Source organism: Sturnira hondurensis, unplaced genomic scaffold, assembly GCF_014824575.4.
Source record: "Sturnira hondurensis isolate 20B ecotype Veracruz unplaced genomic scaffold, ASM1482457v3 Scaffold0009733, whole genome shotgun sequence".
In the NCBI taxonomy this organism is placed as follows: Eukaryota; Metazoa; Chordata; class Mammalia; order Chiroptera; family Phyllostomidae; genus Sturnira; species Sturnira hondurensis.
In genome coordinates, this window is record NW_028082364.1 from 5,325,389 (window position 1) to 5,344,594 (window position 19,206).

General features: G+C 49.8%; 1 protein-coding gene across 1 annotated transcript in view; it reads right to left on the reverse strand.

The window, feature by feature from the left end:
• Nucleotides 1–19,206, reverse strand: part of ZNF12 (zinc finger protein 12) — a 65,297-nt gene that overhangs the window by 32,942 nt on the left and 13,149 nt on the right. The window lies entirely within an intron of this gene.

Below are 19,206 nucleotides of genomic sequence, written 5' to 3' on the forward strand. Positions count from 1 at the left end.
CTCGGGCTCGGCAGGTCCAGAGCTCCAGGGGCAGCTCGGGGAACTGTATCCAACAGCCCTGGGGGAGCCCCAGACCGGCGACCCGGTCGGCGAAGTGTGACCGAGGTCTAGGCGTGAGGGCCGGGCCTCTGGGGCGACGGGCCTGGCATACGGGAGGGGGCGGAGGGGTCGAAGGGGTCAGGAGGTGTACAGAGCGGGGCCTTTGACCGCCCCCCACCCCACCCCGCGCCCTGCCACGTGGCGCCCGCTCGTGCTGCCGCCGCCGCTGCTGCTCTCCGTCACCCCCGTCCCCACCGCCACTGCCGCTCCCATCCCGAATGCTGAAGCCGAGGACCTACCAGGACCTACCGAGTCAACAGAACCTACTGCAAGGTGGCCCCCACGCCTCTCACCACGGGTCGGGTGGGGAAGGAGGGATGGGCAGACGGCGAGAGAGATGACAGGGAGGGGACCCGCGGGACCGAGAGGGGCAGGAATAGGGGAGAGTGGGACAGACCAGAGACAGGACTGAGGGCAGGAACCCAATAAGAAGCGGGGACGATATGGGGTGTGGGCTGATTGGGCCTTGAAGGTCAGTGGGTGGAGAGTGAAGAGGGACAGGAAGGGTCACACGACATCCAGGAAAGGCCATCCAGCCCGCAGCCCACCCCTTGCGCACCCCCCCCCCCCACCTGCTGCGATCAGGGAGGCTGCCCCTCTGCCCCGTGGGCTCCAGCGCCTCTGCAGGGGCCCTGGCTGGGGGGCAGCGCCCTTCCTGGCTGGCAGCAGGAGCGCCTTCTGGAGTCCGTATTATTCTTCCCCAGGTGCCCAGGCTGGAGAACACGAGAAGCTGTGGGTGGCCAAGAACGCGCCCCAAAGTGTAGCTCTCCTCTGGGGTCATGAGGTGGCTGCGCAGCGGGGCACTCGGGAGTCCAGGGACTGCGTCTCGGTGAGGAGCATCCGCCCTCTGCGACGGGCTCCTCAAGGGGGCCTCCCCTGCCCCACACAGCCCACCCCCCTCCCCAGACCCACTCTTGTCCCTTCCCGGGCTCAGCATCAGCCACAGTGGCTGGAGGTGCGCATCGGGGCGCTGGCAGGGGGCCGACAGGTGTCCTCACCAGCCCCCACCCTCCCTGCACTGAGAAATAAAGTTCTTTCTTGCAGCCCGCTTGCTGCTTCCTTCCAAGACCCGCCCGCAACTGGAAAACGATCAGTCTGCTTTTGCGGCTTAGAAGCTGCGGAGGCAGGGAGGTGCTTTCCCAAGAGCGAGGCTCACCTGAGTTCTCAAAGAGGCTTCATTGTGGAGAGTTAGGCCTGCACGTAGTGGGTCCGCTGGGAGCTGCCTGGAGGGATGTCCTTCCTGAGGCGCCAGCCTCCCTTGAAATGCACATGACACTGAAGGGCAGTAATCACAGGAGGTCACGGGGAAGGTCACCGAGCCAGCGCTTCCCGCCCCGGAGAGACTGGCACAGCTGGGCTGCTCTCCCGAAGCTTGTTGCCAAGACCTGGGAAAAGGGTCCCCTGTAGGGTCGAGCTCCGCCCTGGAATGAGTCACTAGGAATAGAGGGAACTCTTCGCTCTTTGGAGCCACGGGATGGCGAGGTCTCCCTCTCTCCACGGGTATTCTTGCGTGGGTGCCGTGTTTTGGGAGCTGACGTCGTCATTGGGGAACAGAGCTCTTCCAACCCCTTCTGAGCCCCGTCCCCCTGAGTCACTGGCGTGCACCCCTTCAGCGCAGTGGTGGCGTCAGCTACCTCTGTTGTTTTATTTTTTTCCCTGAAGTGTCACGGTTTGCTATGCGTCCCTCTCCGTCCACCACTTTTGGGATGAGCGATGCCTACTTATCTGAGAGGGAGGTGCCGGGGATCAGATTTCCAGATCCCCGGCACCTCCAGTGTTTTTCTCCACTGGGGGGCATAAATTGGGGTCTGGGAAAATCTTCCGCCCCGTGCAGCCCTTGTCTCCCATGCTTCACGTTTCCAGAAGCGATTGTCACATCCTTTGACACCAGACACAAAATCGAAACTAATACAAGGTGCTAACGAACAAATTTCCCTTCAGGAAAGAGGGAAGGAGGAGGTGGCGGCGGTGGCAATGGCGAAGGGTGAGGGGGGTTCTGGGGCTCTGGTGACATTGTTTCTTTACTTTGTGAAATTTCATCCAACTGTGGCATTGTTTTGTGCACTTTTCTGTAAGTCTATTATGTGTCATTTTTTATTTTTTATTTTTTTAAATATATTTTATTGATTATACCATTACAGTTGTTCTATTCCCCCTTCATTCCCCTCCACCCGCACACTCCCTCCTCCGCTATTCTCCCCCCCTTGGTTTATAACCACCTGTCTCAAGTTCTTTAGATTCTATATTTCCCCTACTATTCTCGCCCTCCCCCTATCTATTTTCTACCTACCATCTATGCTATTTTCTGTGCCTTCTCCCCCCTTCTCCTCCTCCCACTCCCCTGTTGCTAACCCTCCATGTGTTCTTCATTTCCATGGTTCCACTCCTGATCTAGCTGTCCTCTTGGTTTGCTTTTGTTTTAGGTGTGGTTGTTAATAACTGTGTGTTTGCTGTCCTTTCACTGTTCATATTTTTCATCTTCTTTTTCTTATATAAGTCCCTTTAGCATTTCATATAATAAGGGCTTGGTGATGATGAACTCCTTGAACTTGACCTTATCTGAGAAGCACTTTATCTGTCCTTCCATTCTAAATGAAAGTTTTGCTGGATAAAGCAATCTTGGCTGTAGGTCTTTGGATTTCATGACTTGGAATACTTCTTTCCAGCCCCTTCTTGCCTGTAAGGTCTCTTTTGAGAAATCCGCTGACAGTCTGATGGGTACTCCTTTGTAGGTGACTGTCCCCTTATCTCTTGCTGCTTCTAGGATTCTCTCCTTCATTTTAGTCTTGGCTAATGTAATTATGATGTGCCTTGGTGTGTTCCTTCTTGGGTCCAACTTCTTTGGGACTCTCTGAGCTTCCTGGATTTCCTGGAAGTCCATTTCCTTTGCCAGACTGGGGAAGTTCTCCTTTATTATTTGTTCAAATAAGTTTTCCACTCGTGGCTGTTTCTTTCCCCCTTCTGGTACCCCTATAATCCAGATGTTGGAACGTTTAAAGATGTCCTGGAGGTTCCTAAGCCTCTCCTCATTGTTTTGAATTCTCATTTCTTCATTCCTTTCTGGTTGGATGTTTCGTCCTTCCTTCTGGTCCATTCCATTGATTTGAGTCCCAGTTTTCTTGCCATCGCTATTGGTTTCCTGTGCATCTCCCTTCATTTCAATTAGTTTAGCCTTCATATGTTCCTCTAATTTGTGACTATAATCTACCAGTTCTGTGAGCATCCTGATAAATAGTGTCTTAAATTGGGCTTCTGAGAGTCTGGCAATCTGTTGGTCGCTTAGAGTTATTGGCTCTGGGACTTTGAGTTCTTCTTGCGCCATCTTTTGGGCTGTTCATGCCTGTTAAGTAGCAGGATCGGAGCCCTAAGTTTTCACCAGAGCAGGGCAACTAAGTCGCTGGGTTGTGACGTTGTATGTGGGGGCGGGGTCAAAGAGGGACAATGGGTTCCCTCTGCCACCTGCCCCCGTGGCCCCCACCGGCACCGCAGCCACCACCGTCACCAGGCCCACGCATTTCGTTCCACTGCACGCGAGTGTGCCACCGCTGTCAGCCCTCCACCACTGGGTTCGCCCCCTGGGGCCTGCGTGGTCCATCTCACTGTGCGCGGATGTGCTACCTTGGTCAGTCCGCCCCGCACCCCAGCTGGTTCCGAGCTGCCTGCATCCTAGGTCTGTCCTTCCCGACCCAGCTCTGCTGCTGGCTCCGCCTCTCTTAGCGTCCCGTTGAACGGTTCGTAGCTGTCGGACTTCCGTATAATTCCATTTTCTGGTCTTTGGGTGTGTCCTAGTTCTCCAAAACTTTTGTTGTATTCAAACTTGGTTGTGGGAGAAGGCACAGTGTTTCCACCTATGCCTCCATCTTGGCGGAAGACGTGTCATTTTTTAAAAGATTTTGTATTTGCTTATTTTTAGAGAGAGGGGAAAGGAGGGAAAAAGAGAGGGAAAGAAAATATCAATGTGTGGCCTCTCACACACTCCCCACTGTGGACCCAGCCTGCAACCCAGGCACTGAACCAGCGACCCTTTGGTCTGGTTGGGAATTGAACCAGCGACCCTTTGGACCACAGGCTGGCACTCAATCCACTGAGCCACACAGCTGGGGCTATATGTCATTTTTAATATTTGTTTTTTAAATGATGTCTGGCATGTAAAAATAAAATTGGGTTTTAAACATAGGCAAGTATATTTTGATTTAAAGTGTAGTCTTTCAAGTATGATGCACTACCCAGAAGCTACAGAAGAAAACGTAAGTCTGACTACACGAATATAAGAAAACATTTTCTCGCCCTGCCTGGTGTAGCTCAGTGGATTGAGCGTGGGCCTGCGAACCAGCCAATCGCGGTTCGATTCCCAGTCAGGGCGCATGCCTGGGTCGCAGGTCAGTTCCCAGTGGGGGACACATGGGAGGCAACCACACACTGATGTTTCTCTCCCACTCTTTCTCCTTCCCTTCCCCTCTCTCTAAAAAAATAATAATAATTAATTTAAAAAAAGAAAAAGAGAACATTTTCTCTGTGGCAAACACCACTACAAACACCAGAAGGCAAATGTCAAAGCAGGAAATTAAAAACAAGTTGTAACCAATAAGAAATAGAACCCAAGACAAACAGAAAACATGAGAAAGAACATGAATAATCAGTGCCAAAAAATCCAAATATCTTTTAAAACTGTGAAAAGGTCAGTGTTACTTATAGAGAAGTACAAACTAAAGTCACACCGAGATGCCGTATTTCTACTGAACTGTCGCTGTCCCAACGGTCCCTCCTCGCTGTGCTGGTGAAGGCGGGCGGCGAGACAGGTCTCTCCCTGTGCTCCCGATGGGGCACAAGGCACCGTGATAACTGTGCAGACCCTTTGACCTACCAATTGCACACACACCAAATACCACAGGGACAGGGATGTTTACTGCAATATAAAGATTAGAAACCATCTCCATGTCCTTCAACAGAGACTTTTTAAAAAGTTTTTTAGCTTGAAGGAAAACATTGTTTTGGTTTTTTAAAATATTTTTTAAATTTATTTTTAGAGAAGGGAAGGGAGAACAAGAGGGAGACATCAATGTGTGGTTGCCTCTTGAACGCCCCCTACTGGGGACCTGGCTCATAACCCAGGCGTAGGCCCTGACTGGGAGTGGAACCAGCGACCCTTTGATTCACAGGCCAGTGCCCAACCATTGAGCCACACCAGCCAGGGCTCAACAGACCCTTTTAAATCAGTTACGGCGCCAACCTACAGGGGCACAGGATGCCACCTGATGAAGGAGGGGGATGCTCGTCATCGTGCCGCGGCAGGGCCGGGCAGGCAGGGGCCGCACCGCAGAGTGCGGAGTGAGAGGCACACGACCCACTCAGCAGCTGGGGGCAAGGCCTGCCCCACCTCGAGCCTCTGCAACGATAACAGTGCCTACACGAGAGGGTTGTAAGGATTGAAGGGTCGATGTATTCTGCCACCCAAGAACAGTGTCTGCTAGGTAGTAAAGACTACATAAACGTTTATTAAATAAACTAGAACAGGCCAGGATAGAACGATTTCCAAGATAATCTGAGGCTGCTGCTGACATTTTGCTCATTAAACATAGCTAATAACTCAGACACACACATGCTATCCTGTCTGCACCTAGAATGTCTCCAAGGGGGCCCCACCCTGAGAGGGGCTGCTGTCGCCTCTGGGTGAGGGTGGAGCAGGGTTCTTGGGCCGGACTGCACATTTATGCCCTTTTAATTTTGAACCAGGTACTTCATATTTTTAAAAATAATACTTGAGATAGACAGTTAAAGAATGAATTGTATGCGGTAGTATGTGGGAAGTGAATCTAATTCAATATCAGAAGGGAATAGCAGGGTACCAAGCCATATATTCTGCAATGCTATCGTTTTCTCTCCAATCGGGCAACAAGATCACAAGAAGTCTGTGTGAGGGGTTTTGTTCAGCACTTTTCAGTATTTTCCAGTGATGACGATGGTTGTAGTGGTGATGAGGCTGGTGGTGATAGTGGTGATGATTGTCGGGGGCAGACCAGCAGCCGTCCCTTGACAGTCAGGACAGATGAGACGCATCTGCACAGCAGAGGCAACCGTGGCTGGATTTCCCGTCTATCTCTCCCTGCATGTCTGTCTCTGCAATTAATAATAGGTGGTGGGATTTTTAGACACCCACATTTCAGGTCCAATGATCTGCATAATTCCAATGAATTTGTACAAAGTGATTTCTTGGCCAGGGAACAGAGTTCCCCCTAATGAAGTAGCCCCTAATGTCTAAAAGTTGATGGAGTAACAGGCCCCTGCTCTACCTGGGACAGGAATATGTATTAATGGGATTAGACAGGCAAAGAAACAGGAGAAACTGGTTAGCTACTACAAACCAAGCACATAGAAACAAGTACCAAGGAGTTAGAGTCCATAGTACATAGAGAAACATTTTAGGCAGAAAGATAGATAGCTAAGTTAGACATCACAAAGGCCTTATCATGAATTTCCTAACCTCTGCTCAGTCTAGTGTACCTTTTGCCCCATGTCAAATTCTAAGACCTTTAATAGACAATAAGACATTCAAACTCTGTACATAGAGCTACTTCGGATTGTCTTGATTAATGGTTCTCCTGGTCAAAACAACTTCTGTTTAACATAACTGAAACTATGGAAATTCTTGTACTTTTCCTGGTTACCTCTGTATTGGCTTTTTCTTTTTTTTTTACATTTTATTTATTTATTTATNACCTAGAATGTCTCCAAGGGGGCCCCACCCTGAGAGGGGCTGCTGTCGCCTCTGGGTGAGGGTGGAGCAGGGTTCTTGGGCCGGACTGCACGTTTACGCCCTTTTAATTTTGAACCAGGTACTTCATATTTTTAAAAATAATACTTGAGATAGACAGTTAAAGAATGAATCGTATGCGGTAGTATGTGGGAAGTGAATCTAATTCAATATCAGAAGGGAATAGCAGGGTACCAAGCCATATATTCTGCAATGCTATCGTTTTCTCTCCAATCGGGCAACAAGATCACAAGAAGTCTGTGTGAGGGGTTTTGTTCAGCACTTTTCAGTATTTTCCAGTGATGACGATGGTTGTAGTGGTGATGAGGCTGGTGGTGATAGTGGTGATGATTGTCGGGGGCAGACCAGCAGCCGTCCCTTGACAGTCAGGACAGATGAGACGCATCTGCACAGCAGAGGCAACCGTGGCTGGATTTCCTGTCTATCTCTCCCTGCATGTCTGTCTCTGCGATTAATAATAGGTGGTGGGATTTTTAGACACCTGCATTTCAGGTCCAATGACCTGCATATTTCCAATGAATTTGTACAAAGTGATTTCTTGGCCAGAGAACAGAATTCCCCCTAATGAAGTAGCCCCTGAATGTCTAAAAGTTGATGGAGTAACAGCCCCTTCTCTACCTCGGACAGGAATATATATTAATGGGATTAGACAGGCAAAGAAACAGGAGAAGCTGATTAGCTACTATAAACCAAGCACATAGAAACAAGTACCAAGGAGTTAGAGTCCATATTACATAAAGAAACATTTTAGACAGAAAGATAGGTAGCCAAGTTAGACATCACAAAGGCCTTATAATGAATTTCCTAACCTCTGCTCAGTCTAGTGTACCTTTTGCCCCATGTCAAATTCTAAGACCTTTAATAGACAATAAGACATTCAAACTCTGTACATAGAGCTACTTCGGATTGTCTGATTAATGGTTCTCCTGGTCAAAACAACTTCTGTTTACCATAACTGAAACTATGGAAATTCTTGTACTTTTCCTGGTTACCTCTGTATTGGCTTTTTCTTTTTTTTTTATAAAGATTTTATTTATTTATTTATCTTTAGAGGGAGAAAGGAGAGAGGGAGAGAAACATCAATGTATGGTTGCCTTTCGTGCGTCCCCTGCTGGGAGTTGGCCTGCAGGGAACCAGCCTGCAACCCAGGCATGTGCCCTGACTGGGAATCGAACTGCGATTGTGTGGTTCGCAGGCCTGCGCTCAATCCACTGAGCTACACCAGCCAGGGCTGTATTGGCTTTTTCTGCTTAACTGATCACACCATACACCTGGTCCGTTAATGTTACATAACAATCTCTACAAAAAATAAAGCCTAAATCAAACTCTATGAGTTCAGTCAGACCCACAGAGGCTGGCTGTTCTCTGGCATCCAATTGGGTGTCTGACTCGTCATTCGTTGCCTGCGCCATCCATTCTTCGGAAACTCTGAACCCTGCTGAGGCTGGACCCCGGCAAGTGGCACCCGGAACAGGGACCTGAAGGTAAGCCCCCTCATTCTCCTTCTCGTTCTCGGGACAGCCAGGACCCCACCGTAGGGTTTCGCGAGACCCCTCGAGTGAGTGAGGTTGAGTGTGGTGGGAAGAAAATCAGAACTATATCGAGAAGCTATGAGCTATATTGAGTCAAAAGAAAGAGGACTCTTTATTGAAATCATTCAACATATGCTTAATAAGAAAAGTATAAGAGTTACTACTCATCAAATAGGTAGATTCCTACATTTTGCGCAAGAATGTTGTCCTTGGTTTCCAGAAGAGGGCACAGTTAATATAGAGGGCACAGTTAATATAGAGGGCACAACTTTGATACCTGGCTCAAGGTTGGTGATAGTATTAAGTGATGCTGTTCTGACCACAGGCCTGAGGATATTCCTGTTGACACTTTCTCTCTCTGGAATCTCATAAGAGACGCTTTAGACCCACAATATGAAAGCATCTCCTTTCATAATAAATAAAAGCCACCTGGGACAGGTCACGCAAGGAGAGGTAGGCTTGAGAGAGAGAGCAGTGAATTTTCCTTTCAATTAGCTTTTTTCACAAGCACCTCTGCGCATTCTTTCTTTAAAAGCTGCTTTTGCAGCCCTTTTGATTCTGCCTTTTCCCTCTGCCTGCCTGTGAACAGGAAAACAGATAATAAATGAGTGTTTCGGTTTCAACCGGACCCCGAAGATTGCTTTGAGAACTCAGAGTTAGTTACAGGGTTATCTATGAGTGTCCCACCGAAGATGAGAGGCATCCCTCCCTCTGGCTTGAGATCTCAAGTGTTCCTACGTGAGTAGAGACCTTGCAGAGGTGTCTAGGGTCAATCCCCGAGACATGCAGGGGCTTCACAGGGAATTCCAATCACAGTAATTTAACTCTCAGCTCGATCAGGGAGCACAATATAAAGGCTGGTCACCTGGCACTTTGAGCCCCCTCTCACAGTCTTAGATGCACGAAAAAAAACTGAAACCCATAGCGGGGTTAGGGTACCCAGGATACCAGGCCGCCCTCGCTGACAGTTTTCACCAACAGTACATTCCTGACCCACCACACTATACTCCCCAATAACTAATTAATTAAAGTTTAGAACGGGCTGCGGAATCTGAAATGGCAGAAATCAAAAATAAATTTTAAAAAAACCTTTTAACAACAAATATGGGCTCTCTAATGAACAAGAGCAATGTTTTATACTAATTTAACAGTTTTAAAAAAAAAACTACTAAATAGCTCCCTAATAAGAGATCTTTAGGCTTAGCTATTTAAGAAAAGTTAGACAGAGACTGAAACAGCACCAGGTAGTGTAAGATAAAGACTAGTCTCTCACTCTCTCCTTTAGAGGATTTAATTTGAAAACATTGGTTTGCTTAAATTTTATTTTTGTTTCTATTTTAAAAATAACATCTCAGTCTCAAACTGTTTCAATGAATGGAATAAGATATCTAATATTGTTACATCATAAGGATTCTACTCAGAAAGAATTTGAATTGATTGTTTAAAGAAGGAAAAAAAAAGATCTCACTTCCCTCAGACAGTAGAAAGCACAAGAAGAAAGATAATGAGAAAATGTCTTTTAACCACCCTGAATCCTCCTTCTGGAGGCCCAGAGAGTGCTTTAGTCCTAAGAACAAGGCGTGTGGAGCTTAACATCTCCACCCTTACAATAAGCAACAAAAATTAACAAAAAACTAAAAGTATCTTCCAATAGAGAAAAACTATTTCTAAAAGTTGTAAATGTGTTCATAAATTTGTCAGTCTAAAACATGCTATACATAGAATAAAAAGTGTGACATGTTGAAATAATATTAAAAATCCTCCTTGTTTATGCCAGAACTGTGACCTTTATTATAAAACTGAGATATAGGTGTGCTGTCTCCCTGGGGGAACTAGCCCTTCTCCCCAGAAAACAAAGTACCATTTTTTAACCCAGTACCTATAAATACTAATCATTTCCTTGCAGAAAAACTGGCTATTCTATCCCCAAAGAAAAAACGATTAGTCAATCAAGTCACATAAGGCCCTTGGCATATAACCATTTTTCAAATTATTAAAAAAGTCTTCATTTTACAAGAGTTAATCCTCAAGGACTAAATTCTCAAATAATTTGACAGACAGATGTCACTCATTACACTCAGAAAATTCATATACGTTCATATTTCTATTGATGCTTCTCCTGGCATTTTACATGCAGCCGCTTTAACAGGAGAATCTGCAAAAAAACATACGAGCCCATTGGCTTGAAGATAGCATCAGCAACTTGACACTGATAATGGCCCTGGATACCTTGCTCCTTCTCCTCGAGTTTTTCTTCAGCATTCAAATATTCAACATAAAACAGGAATACTTTACAATCCAACTGGTCAGGCAATTGTAGAACGGGCTCATCATACTTTTAAAAATCTTCTTAAAAGCAAAAAAAGGGGAAGTCATGAGTTCTTCCCCCCCATATTTAATGTTGTTGGCCATGTTTACCTATGCTTTTCTAAATATTGATGTATCGCTCTATACTCCAAGTATAAAACATTTTCAGACAAAAGAGTCAAAGCCACCTTACCCCTAGATTTTATACAAAAATATATACTAAGAGATGACACTTGGCAGGGCTCTGTGGAACTTTTAACTTGGGGAAGAGGGTATGCTTGTGTTTGCTTTCCAGAATGACCTTTGGAACTACAGGCGATGAGGGTGAAGCCGTATCACAGAAAAGGCTTCCCTGGCCTCGACCCACCTCCACCCACTAGACTCACCCGATCCAGGCTTCTCCAAGCTGTGTGTCATCCCCCTGAGGTGGAATCCCAGCTAACAGCCCTGGAGCGGTATTCAACATCACCTAAAACAGACTTTTTCTACTAACTTAAAGGGACAAACTGATAAATCGCAGGTAGAGCTACATCAACAGCTGCAGGGCATTCAATGCCTAACCAAGCAGGAAGTCTTTCAGACCCTCTGTGACAATTTTGACTAGCTGAACCCCAAAACATTGGTTTGATGGACTTAATCTGAGAATGTGGGTCCTTAAAACCACCAATTGTTTACTGATTCTCATAACACTTTGTAACTTGTTCTCCCTAAAACTCTCTCACCCTGAGTTCAGGCACAAACCCTTGCTGCATATCCTTAAAGTAACTTCCTGAAGTCTGCGCTAATTCTCCCAGAGATTGAATTGTAACCAGACCTGTTACTCATGTGAATCCCCTTCAACATCTTTTCTTCTGGTTGTGCCTCTGGAGAAGTTCCTCCAGATTCTTCTATCACACAATGGTGTTCCGCGGGATGGGTTGATGGTATCTTGACCAGGACAGTCGACAATAAACAGCATATTCCATCTAAATTATGGCAATGAGTTGCTTCTACAGATGATGTGCATATAAGACACCCCAATAAAACTACCGCTGCCCCAGAAATTCATTTTATTCAGGCTTGTGTACAAGCCCCTTATGCCCTTTTAATAAAAGGGCCCCAAAGTGCGCTAGACATCACTATAGAAGGTAGGGAAACTCCTATCTACTCTGTCTCTGGCAAAGACTGCGTATTAACTAACTGCATTTCTCAAAGGAGCCAGACAGAGGTAGTTATAATTGCCCAGCAGCCACCGTGTATCACGCTTCCTGTGAACCTAGACGTGCCTTGGTGTGACAGTCCGGGTCTGCACGCTATTCAGGAAATGAGTGATGCACTTTCACGTCAGAAAAGGTTTCTTGGGGCTTTAATAACTGGTGTCACTGCCCTTACAGCCGTCGTTGGAGCAGCAGCAGCCCCCACCGCCGCTTCAATACAAGGGGTCCATACAGCCCGGCATGGAGATCAACTGACGAAGTATATCACTTTCGCCTTGGCGGCTCAAGAAAATATAGGTAAAAAGTTAGAGACAAAAGTTAATGCTCTAGAGGAGACAGGAATCCACATAGTGAACCAATTACTTTCACTTAAAGTAAGACTTATGTTAAAGTGTCACGCTGAATATCAGTGGATTTGTGTTACTCCTCTTGAATATAATGCTTCTATAGTTACTTAGAATAAAGTTCAAAATCATTTACAAGGTATCTGGAATAATGGTGACATGGGTCTAGATTTAAAAACTTTATATCAGGAAATTCAGGATATTAGTAATTATAATAATGCTCTTCTACCCGCGTCTCAAGTAGCAGCTGGTTTTTAAAATAAACTTAAAAACTTTGTCAATGGTCAAGATTTCATATCCTTCATAATTAATTTGGCACTTCTCATTAGAGTTATGCTCATTGGAATCTGTCTTTCTCCAGTCGCCTTCCAACTCCTCGCAAGAGGAATCAGAGGAATACAATTAGAAGTAGAAACCTTGCACTTAAAAAATAAAAATGGGGGAGATGTTGGGAGCCGACCAGCAGCTATCCCTTGATACAGTTGGGACAGATGAGACGCATCTGCACAGCAGAGGCAACTGTGGCTGGATTTCCTGTCTATCTCTCCCTGCATGTCTGTCTCTGTGATTAATAATAGGTGGTGGGATTTTTAGACACCCGCATTTCAGGACCAGTGATCTGCATAATTCCAATGAGGTTGTACAAAATGATTTCTTGGCGAGAGAACAGAGTTCCCCCTAATGAAGTAGCCCCTGAATGTCTAAAAGTTGATGGAGTAACAGCCCCTGCTCTACCTCGGACAGGAATATGTATTAATGGGATTAGACAGGCAAAGAAACAGGAGAAACTGGTTAGCTACTACAAACCAAGCACGTAGAAACAAGTACCAAGGAGTTAGAGTCCATAGTACATAGAGAAACATTTTAGACAGAAAGATAGATAGCTAAGTTAGACATCACAAAGGCCTTATCATGAATTTCCTAACCTCTGCTCAGTCCAGCATACCCTTTTGCCCCATGTCAAATTCTAAGAACTTTAATAAACAATAAGTCATTCAAACTCTGTACATAGAGCTATTTCAAATTGTCTGATTAATGGTTCTCCTGGTCAAAACAACTTCTGTTTACCATAACTGAAACTATGGAAATTCTTGTACTTTTCCTGGTTACCTCTATATTGTTTTCTTCTGCTTAACTAACTGATCACACCATGTACCTGTTCCTTTAATGTTATACAATAATCTCTATAAAAATAAAGCCTAAGTCAAACTCTGTGAGTTCAGTCAGACCCACAGAGGCTGGTTGTTCTCCAGCATCCAGTTGGGTGTCTGACTCATCATTCGTCGCCTGCGCCATCCATCCTTCGGGGACCCTGAACTCTGCTGATGCGGGACCCCAGCAGACGATGGTGATGCTGGTGGTGGTGGTGGTGGTGGTGGTGGTGAAAATGTCTGCCTGCATCAACTAAACCAGTCAGTCTATCCTGAGATCTCCAGTGTCCTGGCCACCCTTTGCATCAAACGCTGGGGAAATGTGGAGAAAACAGTAACTTTCCTCTCCTTTCTCCAGGGAGCTGCCTCCCACCCTGCTGTGGGTGCTCACCGCCCTGGGCTCAAGTTTCCCCCAGCTCTTGCTGCAAACAATCTCTTCATCTCTGCATGGAGTCGGCCTCCTGGCCCCTTGGCCCTGAAGTTTCAGCATCTCCCAGGAGACCCCCATTCAGGCTTCCCAAGTCCTCCCCCATCTCATCCCATCAGCGCCCAGCCTTCTGAGACCACATGATCCTCGGGGACCACAGGTGGGGGAGAAGATCATTAACGAGGCCCCGGGGCTTTGGGCCAAGGCAGACCCTTAAGTGGGCCCTGGGAAACTTATTAGGTAACCTCCCTCCTGAGGGCCCCCGGGCCCTGAAGTGGGAAGACCATGGGAGAAGAGGGGGAACGATGTGGTGGAGACAGTCTGTTCTCCATTCTCTATAAAACACTTCTACTCGGCCGCTTAATTACTTTTGTCCGCAGCGGAGCTGACATTCAGGGTGGACCCTGAAGCAGGAGTAGGTTTCCAGGTGCAGACGGGGCAGTCTGCTGCGGGGACGCGTGTGTGTGTGTGTGCAAGGTCAGGGAGAAAAGAGTGATGTGGCACATGCAGGTGGCTGTGTGGCTCAGTGGTGAATGACAGGCACAGCAGAGCCGGTGAGGGTGGGGCCAGACAGGCACAGTGTGTCCGCAGGGCAGTGGCTGGAGCCCGCACTTCTTCCAATCACAGCTCGGGCACCGCGTCCTCACCCACAGTGGGTCTGTCCCTCTCTCAGGGCTTATGATTAGGACAGTGGGCAGTGGGCCCAGTGAACCGAGGAGCTCAGGAGGGAATTCGGGTCTGGTGGCCCTGAGTCCAGATGCCCCCTTTAAAGAGTTTTCACGTTCTGCTCTTTTTCCTCCAGGGACGCCACGGACGGTGGCTCCTATGGGGTCCGGTGCCAGGTCCCGAGTGCAGGGCCTCTGATTCAGCAGCAGAGACCCACGTTCGTCACAGGGAGGAAATTCTGTGAGGGGGGAGCTTTAGGTCCAGGAGCCTAGGGCACATGGGATTCTTTCTGTCTGTCTCTCTGTCTGTCTTTCTGCGGAATCTGAGACACAAAGAAAGAGGTGACTTGGGCAACATCACAGACAGGACTGGAAACCAGCCCTCCTGACTCAGCCCCCAGACTTCCCTACTTTCTGACGCCACCCTGAGCCAAATGAGGAGGCAGGACGTGCCCGCAATGCAGCGCACACACCTGTGCAAGTGGGCACTCCGCGCTGACACGCTGGTCTAACCATAAGGAGCTGTTCTGCTCTGTACACTGGTCAGCGGCCCCTCTAAGACCCAGAGATCGACATCAACGATGATACGCCTCATCTGACGTCTCCCTGCCTGAGTCAGAATTCTAAATTAAGCCCACGTCTCCCAAGTCCTCTGTGGGCTTTTGAAACACCAAAAGATCCCTTTCTTTAAAAGACATGGTTCACCTTGGGAATAAACACATAACCATAAACACAACTTCTGGTTGAACCATAGAGTATCAGAGCTGGAAGAAACTGCAGACCGTGTGGTCCGACTCTCCTCTCTGCCAGGTGAAGAGTCAGGCTCCGGAGCGCCCCGGCCAGGGCTCTGTCACGCAGTTGGTGGCCAGGGGGTGGCTGCATGGTCACGACGCAGCGGCTGTTGGTCCAGACTCTATAAAAAGGACCTCATGCCCTGCCAGCCTCCCACAAGGAGAGGAACCATTGGTTAAACACCAGCCTGGTCAGACAGTGCAATGGGCGTCAGTGGGCATCATTATGTCGCGTGAGAAACACTTCGAAGCTGTGTTTCCACTTAGCCAGTTGCGCTTTGATGGCTAGGTGGGGAGATGTAGATGACTCTGGTAGGTTTGGGGGGACAGGGCGTTGACCTTGAAGCTGACTGATTACGTGCACCCCACCTGAGATAAATTGTCAATGCTGAGGGGCACGTTCGGGGAGGGGCCAACAGAGGTTGAGGACAGTGGGCCTTTGTAAAGGGTGAGTCCTCTCGCTCTGGGGTCCCAGGGCCTGTAAACCAGGACATCGCAGGGACACTGAGGGACACCACAGGGACACTGAGAGGAGGTGTACATTTGGGGGGAAATGAAGGCTGAGTGACAAATTCCTTTGCTTACAGTAACTCAGCAAACAACAGATAAGACCCACACCTTGGATTCCAGGGGACTGAGTTTAGTGGCGTTGCCATGACAACCATGGAAGGCCAGGAGGACACCAAACCTGCCTGGGGCACAGGACTGGGTCCCCGGGATGCAGCGTGTGAGCTTAGCCTTGCAGGAGGAACAGAACTTTCCCAGCTTCCCCAGGTGATGTGGGGATGCCAGGGGGTCCCGGGACATGGGGACAGGGTGTGGTGGGCCACCCACTCCCACTGGGTCTGTGGTGCGAACGAGCAGCAGGAGACAAAGCTGGAAGCCAGGTGTGCAGGGCTGAGGGAGCACGGGTGCTGCGCCGAGGACTTTGGACTTTGTCCTAGAGGTTAAGAAGGGACAGTGAAGTTTAGAACTAGTGTCCTGGTGTCTGTCGTTCAGAAGAGCCCTTCCAGTTGGTGCTGCGAAAAGTGATGGAAGGAAGCAGCTGGTGGCAGGGGCACCTGGTAGAATCTGCTGTAACTATGCAGAAAAGAGGGGGGGAAAACAGTCATGAGAGGGAGGAGGACCCTCTGGAAGAGTGAGGTGTTTCTGCCGGGTGTGGTGCCCGGTGGCACCTGACAGTGCAGAACTGCGTGCCAGTTCACCTGCAGGGGCTTCCCGATTTCGCACGTGGCTCTGAGCCAGCTCCGTCCACAGAAGCAGGGGGAGGTGGGATTAGAACCACACGTTCAGCTGGGGACAGGCTGAATCGGAAGTGTTGGTGGGACATGCAGGTGGAAACTGAAGGGTCTGCAGCTAGGGGGAGGGATGGGTGCTTAGGTTTAGGGTCTGTCATCGGAGCTTCAGCCACGGTGGTCATTTTGCGTGACGGGTCATGCAGGCTGCTTTTCCTCATAACACGGAGTGGAGTGGGCCGTCTTCCCTGGTCGTTTTCCCTGTAACTGAGTCGGAGAGGAATGACAGGCTCGGGATGGGTTTGCCTTGAGTCCAGCAAAGGGGCGGAAATGGAAAATAGAAATAAAACAGGAAGCAAGATCCAGAACAGGAGAGGAGCACCCCTGGTTTATTAGCAAAGAGCTCGGAGGTGCCCCCTGTGCCCGCCTCATCCCACCCAGGAGTGGCTGTGCAGGGAGAATTGCAGTGGGGGTTGGTGTCCGGGGGTTCTGTGCCTGGAGCATCTAAGATGCTCAAGCCCCTTCATCGCTGCGGCTGTCTGCAGGTGTGACCGGCTGCATCACTCAGAAACAGCCCACGCAGTAAGGAGGCTGTCAGGAGGAAATCGGAGTCCCTCCCGCTGCTTTCTCATCTTGTCCCTGCGGGCTGGGGCACAGACCGCCTGGCTCCGTAGGTACCGATGATGTGGGGTTTGGAACACGGGAAGGAACTGGAGGGGGTCGGACGGGTGTGCTGAAGGCCCCTGGGCACCGGCAGATGTGTAGGGCATGGGGGGCCAGAAGGGGAACGGACATCTGCACACCTGAATCCCTGGAGGATGCTGGGCTGTGGGAAGTGAGGGTGGAAAGCACTGGATTGCATAGAAGACCCTGAGTCCCTGGGAGCGGGAGAGAGGGTGAGAGAAACAAGCGGTGGCCCCTGGAAGGCTGGGCAGAGGGGTCCGAGCCCAGGAGAGGCCAAGGACGTGTCCTTCCTGGGAGGCTGGGCCACCCTGACCGTCCCCTCCGCCTGCACGTGTGTCCTCCCCTCCCCCAGGCGCCAACATGAGCCAGTGCTCGAACTGGACGGCCCCACAGGAGTTCGTCATCCTTGGCTTCTCCGGGTGGCCCCAGTGGCTCCAGGTGCTGCTCTTCGCCCTCCTCCTGCCGCTCTACCTGGCCACACTGGCAGGGAACCTGCTGATCCTGGGCCTGGCGGTGGCGGACGCTGCCCTGCACACGCCCATGTACTTCTTCCTGGGGGCCCTGTCCGCCGTGGAGGCGGCGTACACACTCGTGCTCACTCCACGCATGCTGGCTGGCTTCCTCCTGCCTCCCGGCGGCCAGGCGGTGGCCCCCTCCACCTGTGCCGCCCAGATGGGCCTCTTCGTGGCGCTGGGCGGCTCCGAGTGCCTGCTGCTGGCTGCCATGGCCCTGGACCGCTACCTGGCCATCTGCCGCCCCCTCTACTACCCTCAGCTCATGACCCCAGGGCTCTGCTGGTGCCTTTTGGCCTCCTGCTGTGCTGGGGGCTCTGTCCTGGCCGTGGGCCTCACCACGGCCATCTTCCAGCTGTCCTTCTGCAGCGGCATGGTCAACCATGTCTTCTGTGACCTGCCAGCCGTGCTGGTATTGGCCTGTGGGAACCGCGACCTCCAGGAGCACGTCCTGCTGGCAGCCTGCCTGCTGCTGCTGGTGCTGCCCCTGGCCCTGATCCTGCTCTCCTACACCCGGGTGCTGGTGGTCATTCTGGGCGTCGGCGGGGCCGCGGGCCGCCGGAAGGCCTTCCACACGGTGGCGTCGCATCTCACGGTGGCAGTGCTGCATTACGGCTGCGCCACGGTCATGTACGCCAGACCCCTGCGCAGCCGCTCCCTGGAGGAGGACAAGCTGGCGTCCCTCATCTACATCAACCTCACACCCCTGCTGTACCCGGCCATCTACACGCTGCGGAACCGGGACGTGCAGGGCGCGCTGCAGCGCGTGCTCAGCTCCGGGGCGCAGGGGACTGCCCACCAGGCTGAGGTCGCCTAATGCTGGATGCCAGGTGGTGTCTGTTCTGAATCTCCCCCACTGATTGACGGAGACCTCACCGTCCCGGAGCCACTGATGGCTCCGCATGCCTCCGGGACAGAACCTGGATGGCGTTTATGGACGTTTGGACCTGGCCGGGACGGCTCAGGGAGGACTCCTGTGCAATGTAGGATGGTTAGCAGCACCGCCGTCTCTACCCACTAGATGGCAGTAGCGCACACCACTCCCAAGCTGGGATCAGCAAAAATGTCATCAGACATCATTGCCCAGTGTGTCCTCTGAGGGGCAGAATCGCCGCTGGTTAGGAACCTCTGCTCCAAACTCGAGCCACAAAGTATCATTTGAAGAGAAATGAATGCTAACCTACAAGGAGTTTCTAATAGACAAAAAAAAAAAAAAACAAACAAACTTGAAAACAATCCAAATGTTCATGACCATGATACAGGCAAACAATGCACCACACAGTCATGCAGTGGAGTAAGTCATGGCAATGAGAGAGACTGGCCTGCTGTTACCAGACAAAAATAAGCACAACAGAGACTCAATACTGAGCACAAGAAGATACAAAGAGTATATGCCATACGCTTCCGTTGAAATAAAAGCCAACACCAGCACTGGCTGGTGTGGCTCACTGGATTGATCGCCAGCCTGGGAACTGAAAGGTATGTGGTTCG